Genomic DNA, 7,146 nt, shown 5'->3' with positions numbered 1-7,146 from the left:
ACTTTAAAATAAGATATGTGCAGTGTGCATAGGGATTTGTTCATAGTTTTTTTTTTTTATAGTCCGGCCCTCCAACGGTCTGAGGGACAGTGAACTGGCCCCCTGTGTAAAAAGTTTGGGGACCCCTGTCCTAGAGCATAATTCCCATTCTTACGTCACCATTTCCATCTTTACACCTAAGGAACCACAAAGAATCAGTATTTTTTTTATCATGTCTCCTTCTAGAAGATGCCAATTTGTTAACCAGTTTATCCCAGCAGCATCTGGGAATGCCTACTGCTTGGCTCTGCTCGGGGAGCTGTAGATGGAAACATAGAAGTGGGGTACAACCCTGTCTTTGAGGGGTTCACACTCTGGTAGGAGAGACAGAAGACAAAGAAACTACAGTTAACCTTTCAATAACACAGGTCTAAACTTTGCAAGTTCACATATATATGGCTTTTTTTCAATACATAGTGTAAATATATTTTCTCTTCCTCATTTCTTCCTCATAATGTTTTCTTTTCTCTAAGCTTCCAATATAGTAAAAATATAGTACACAAAATATATTTTTATTGACTGTTTATGTTATCAGTAAGGCTTCTGATTAACAGTAAGCTATTATTAGATCTGTTTTATTTATTTATTTATTTATTTATTTTTACAGAGACAGAGAGGGAGTCAGAAGGATAGACAGGGACAGACAGACAGGAATGGAGACAGATGAGAAGCATCAATAATTAGTTTTTCATTACGACTTCTTAGTTGTTCATTGATTGCTTTCTCATATGTGCCTTGACTGCAGGCCTTCAGCAGACTGAGTAACCCCTTGCTGGAGCCAGCGACCCTGGGTCCAAGCTGGTGAGCTTTTGCTCAAGCCAGATGAGCCCACACTCAAGCTGGCGACCTCGGGGTCTCGAACCTGGGTCCTTCCACATCCCAGTCCAATGCTCTATCCACTGTGCCACCACCTGGTCAGGCTAGATCTGTTTTTGAGGATTCAAAATTAATGTGGGAATTTTGACTATTGGTTGGAGGGTATAGAGTTGGTGCCCCTGACTTCCGTGTTGTTTGAGGGTCGACTTTATTTCAATGTAATGAATGAGCAAGGAGGGGGGCTTTGAGTGAGGCTCCTTCAGGTGTGCAGGTAGGTAAGATAGCTTCATGGAGAAGCTTTATTGGGTCTTCTAGGCAGTGAGCATTTCAGGGCCTGCAGGGGCCAGAGGGGAGCCTGGCAGAGGACACCTCTGAGCACTGTCTTGCACTCAATTTACCTGAAGGGCAGCAAACAGGTGGGAGAAAATGGTGGCTAAAGAGATTAGGAGGGGAATATTGTTATGCTTTAACTCCTCAGAGTTTAATTTTTCTAAACTGTAAATTTAATTGTGTAATCATCCAGCTTAAATCTCTTGATTAGTCTTTTTGCCCTCATGGGGGAAATTACGCTGTTCGTTAAGTGGTGATGAGCTTGGGGAGAAGGAATAGAGGCAGGGTGCTCCTTAGGAGGCCACTGCAGAAGTTCGGGAGGAGGGGACAAGTCCTCAGGCAGTGCAGTTGAGACATATTTGACATACGGAGAAGAGAGGGTCAGAGGGGAAAGTAGCACAGGTTTTAACAAAGGCACATGCCATCAGGATGAGGGAGGGCATAACGTTTTAATGTCTTCTCCCTCATCCCACAGTCAGGGTCAGACCCTCAATACAGCACCCTGAGGACTCTGCCATGAACTCTAAAAGGTCAGAGTTCAGACCCCTTCCTGACTCTGCAGCCCACCCAACTGGTGCAGTTGAGCTGGTGACTTTTTGCTCTGGGTCTGAAATTGCCCATCTTAGCCTGAGACTATGTTATCATCTTTGGTATTTCAGCCTCTCTGAAATAGTTCAAAGGAAAATTAAATACATAAGTCAATTTCACTCCAGAATCAGGTAGACCTGAGTCTAAATTCTGCCTCTACTTCCAACCAGCTACATGAACTGCATATCTTTAAGCTTCAGTTTCCTTATCTGTAAAATTGAGATAACACTGATCTCTTGCTGAAGGTGAAGCTTGAATGAGATTCTCCTGCACACTCCTTCTCTTTCTCTCCTTGTCTCATATTGCCAGACTCCACTCACTGAGCAATAACGTGCTCGCATCACACAAAACCATTTTCTCAAGGCACAGAAAACAGTAATGAGGAAACAGGATGATACCTCTCCAACTAATGGGTTTCCAGGCTGCTTCTGAGCCAGACTGTCTTCCCATTAAGAATTATTATTACACATCTTCCATTTGATCCATTTATATAATATCTCTGTGGTCTTGCCTGACTCAGAACCAAAAGAATAATCAAAATTAAGAGGTTTTCTGACATTGAAATAAGCTGAAGGATAAGTGTTCATGATAGATTGACTTCCCCTGCCTCTTATAATTGGCTGTTGCTAGGGAAATATCCCAATATTTACAAATTTGAAAGGACCTGGCAATTCACTATCATTTCATTAGTGGTCTTTAGCATTCATGAAAGTTTTCACAGTTTCTGGAACAGGATGGTTAAGAATCAGAAATGGGGCTGACCAGGCGGTGGTGCGGTGGATAGAGCGTCGGACTGGGATGCGGAGGACCCAGGTTCAAGATCCCGAGGTTGCCAGCTTGAGCATGGCTCATCTGGCTTGAGCAAAAAGCTCACCAGCTTGGACCCAAGGTCGCTGGCTCGAGCAAGGAGACACTTGGTCTGCTGTAGCCCCATGGTCAAGGCACATATGAGAAAGCAATCAATGAACAACTAAGGGGTTGCAATGAAAAACTGATGATTGATGCTTCTCATCTCTTTCTATTCCTGTCTGTCTGTCCCTATCTATCCCTCTCTCTGACTCTCTCTCTGTCTCTGTTTCTAAAAAAAAAAAAAAAAGAATCAGAAATGGTTCTGTAGTGGCTGTAATGCAGACTTCAGACAGTTAGGATGAAATAAAATCATTTAAAACAACAGGTACAAGGCAATGAGAGGTCACTGATAAATGAAATTATATTATCAAAACCTACTTGTTGGGCAACTGCTTAATATAAGGAGAGGCGACTTTGTAGAGAAAACCAAACTTGGAGGGTCAGTGACTGAAGGACTAGATGATGTCACTAATGTTAGCATAAGAACTAAATACATCTATCAATTAATTTATCTATTTAGATAACTTTACCAAAGCCCCTTGGTCTCTATAGTTAGTGAGCGGAGATCTGAGATTCCTACACTTGATCCAACATTCAGGACATAGAACTCATCTCAACATAGACTGAATCTGCACAATAACACCAGTATATTCGAGAAGAAATGCACAAAATGAAGTAAACTAGAGTTAGTGAGGGGGAACTTTAATGACAAATGTTCAACACCCAATCCCAAGAAATCAGAAGAGCCACAGCAGTCTGGTTTTGTTGGCCCATGACAACAGATCTAATTTACACAAAGTGATGAAGTTACTGCACTGCCAATCTGTGTTTTGGGAGGTGTAAAACCGTTCTGTTCAGCCTACTTGAGGTTAGATTATGAATGCCTTCCAGAAGTGGTTAGGTCAGGATGGACATGTGGAAGACTCTTTCTCCAGTTTCATTTAGTAACCAAGCTCCTCGTATCCTAATTAATAAAATGGATTTTCTTTCCAGCTAGAGAATTATTTTGACTTCGTTCAGTCCACGTTCAAGTGTGTTCGTGAGTAGAGAAAGCCAACTTTCTCAGGGTCTGATCTATCACCTGGATCAGGAGATACCTAGTGTACAGACCTGCAGAAATAAAAAATCAAATTTAAGTAGGAAGGAGTTATTTCTCTGCAACACATACTTAGAAAACGCCTTGCAGGGGGCTGTGTTGGAGCAGGAACAGACCGCCAGGCCTGCTCCCACGGAGGCAACAGCACAAGGTGGGAAGCAAAGACGGGCTCACCCGCCGCGCACCAGGGAGCTGGCGTGAAGGCACGGGAGGAGGCAAAGGACTTAATATTCCAGTGACTTTAAATTAGTGACTTCCTGCACTGATTTCCACCCTTGCTGTGGTGGGGAATGAGAACAAAGGGAGAGGGTCCTTTTCTTTATGTTCCAAAGCTTGATAATTTTAGAAAGAAATGGTGGTGTGGGAAGTTCTGGGAAAAGCCCATTAAAGTGGAAAGCAGTGCCTCTGATTTATTTGAGCATTATTCATTCAACAAATATTTCCTGAGCACCTTCTGTTCATGAGTCCCCACCTCAGCGCTGTGGGTGGACATTTTTACCTTTATTTACAGATAGCTCAGAGAAGTAAAATGAGTTGTCTAAACCACACAACTAGTATGGAGGAAGTGGACTTGGAATTTTAATCAAGATATGTTCCTTTCTAAAGATGACATCCTTATCCCAGCCAGAACGTATCTCCTGTTTAGAAGTCCCTCCCCTAGGCATCACTCCAGTGCAGAACCTTCATCTTAGACATGGAGTCTGAGGCTCAGGCAAGTCTGATTCAATCTGATCTGAATCTGTAAACATTTATGTGCCAGGAACCATGCAAGAAGGATCTATACCTCTAGGAAACCTCAGGCCAGATTTGGGTTGCACACTTACACCCACACACAGTAGGCCATGGCAATACATAGGCAGTGGGATCACAGAACAATAGATCCTGCTGATTGATTTGACCACATGTGCTTCTACTGAGCATCCATCCAACAAAGGAATCTCCAGGTAATATTTACATAGTTATCTCCCTCCCCAGTGCTGTAAAGGTAGCATATGTTTCTACCAAGATAGCAATTAATTTTGAGATTCCCCATCTCTACTAACTTAGGATCATAGTCCAGATAAGAGTATAAATCCAAAAGTAAGTTGAGTCTGAACCTCAGAGGTGGGGGAGGGCACAGATGGAAATGATGATCAAAGCTGCCCCACCTCTAACTTGAGAATCTTCTCAAAGAAGTATCTCAGGGGAAGAACTGGAGCAGAGGAGGGATTCCTTTCCTCTGTGGTTCAGCAGGGATGGAAAAGGAAGCAGAATGAGGTGGTGATAAAGTTGGTAGTAAGAAGAGAGATGATAAAGACAGTTAAAATTCAGTGTCCTAAGGGACTTCTTTTTAAAGACAGCAAGTATTTGAGAAGTCAGTAGAAGATATCAGCATAGAATTTCCTGTTCATCTATTCACTTATTCAATCAGTCATCCATTCAGGTAGCAATGGAAAAGTACATGTGTTCAATTCTAACTTGTTTTCATTGTGAAGCGTGTGATGTAGAGGAAATCATATTGTAGATATCTCATATTTGAGAGCACCCTTCCCTTCCTTGATTCTAGACACCTTAAATTCAGGTTTTGCCTTTCATGTATCACTGTGTGACTTTGTATAAGCTATTGATACTCTCTGAATTGTAGGGTCTTCACCTATAGAACAGATCTGATACCATCCCTGCCCTCTCCCTCTACCAATCCTTAGAAGAATGGGATAAGATGGAAGTGAATTGGTAGGCTCCGTGAGGGATCCACAGGGCAACAATACTGAGAGTAAGAGAAGATTGAGAGCTCTAAACTTAACTCCGCAGTGCAGGCAAAAATAGACATTATTCCCAGAGCACTGGAGGAGAAAAGTGATTATGTAAATGTTCACCAGGTGCTTCCTTTGTCTGATGGATGCTCAGGGATCATGACATACTCATTCAGTGCTGTTTCCAAGATGCCATTCACAGTGATTTGCACAGAGTCCATTAATGAAGGATCAGATGAAGTGCTCAGATGTCTATTGTGCCCATTTATTAGTTACTATTTAAAGCACCTTATATTCACCTGAATGCAAGCTATCAGTTCATGAATACATACATGTTTTATGAGTACCTTGGTTTTCTTTAGAAATAATTTCATTTGATCTAATAAGAGATAGTGAGACACAGAAAAATTTTAGAGAGTTACAATTGCTCTTCCTCTGGGATGCTCCTAAGGCAAGTGCACTCCTCTCCCTTATCTCCCCAGCCACACATCTGTCCTATTCCAGATGTTACTGTTCCAGAGTTGACAGGACTTCAGAGATGCACAACCAAAATATTATCCTGAAAAACGTCAGATTCCACATAGTGTTTATAATTTAACTGTTATTTAGCATTTACATATAATACACATACTTACAAATTGTTTTACAGTCATTTTATAGCTGCCGTGTGAGAGATAATTAAAACAAAACCAATTTAAGTGAAGCTACTCAAAGGGGTGAAGCTGTTGTGTGCCAATAATGTGCTATATAAATGCAAATTACCAAGATTCATATTATAGTGAAAACCGCTTATATCATTTTTCATGAGACCAACATGTAAATATTATAATAGTTTCCTGATTTATAGAGCAATTTTCTCCTGAAAAGACAACCATACCTAGCCATGCATTATTAAACAGATCTTCCCAACTCCCAGGAATGAGAAAATCCATTTATTCACTGATCCTTTCCATCAGATCCAACAACAATGCCCAGCTCATAACAGGTCCTCAGAGTTTAACACTTAACTGAATGAATGAATGAATGAATGAATGAATGAATGAATGAGGTAGCATTTTAACAAGATCCATACACATCGTTACCCTCCATGCAGAGAACGAGGGGGAGAGAGGGGATTGTCATGAAGCAGAAAAAGTCAAAGTCACAACATTCGGTGAATTCCGGAAGTTCAAGGACTCGGCAGGGACAGGAGGAAGGAAACAGGAGGACTGGGAGCTGAGCTTAGTCAAGTGAGTTGCTGCTGTCAACATTTAGACGAACTCTGTATTTCTAAGGCTCAGAAAATGAAACTGAAAAAGAGGAAATAATAAGGAAATTCACTAGTAATTGGTGAGGTTAATGTTCTGGAGAAGTAACCCCAATTGAGCAATAATCTGTACATTTTAAGTGCCCGAGGAGCTAATAAAAATGTAATCTCAGGAGAACTGAGCCTTCATTAGCATGGATAAAGCAGCAGCCTCATGAGCGGTGGGGACAGAGCCATCCACGGTTTATGTCCTACGGGATCCCTGGTTTAGAGGGAAAAAGCTCATCTTAGATTCACCACATATATTTAGGGAATCCTTTTTCAGAGGCACACTATGAACTATTCATGGAACTAATGTCCCGAGAAATACGTTTTGGAAAATACTGGTTTAGAGCACAGAAAAGTAGCCTCCATGGTGGTCATAAATCTCATAAGTGAGCAAATCACGC

This window comes from Saccopteryx bilineata, chromosome 1, assembly GCF_036850765.1.
Source record: "Saccopteryx bilineata isolate mSacBil1 chromosome 1, mSacBil1_pri_phased_curated, whole genome shotgun sequence".
Lineage (NCBI taxonomy): Eukaryota > Metazoa > Chordata > Mammalia > Chiroptera > Emballonuridae > Saccopteryx > Saccopteryx bilineata.
Note: the sequence above shows the minus strand (reverse complement) of the source record.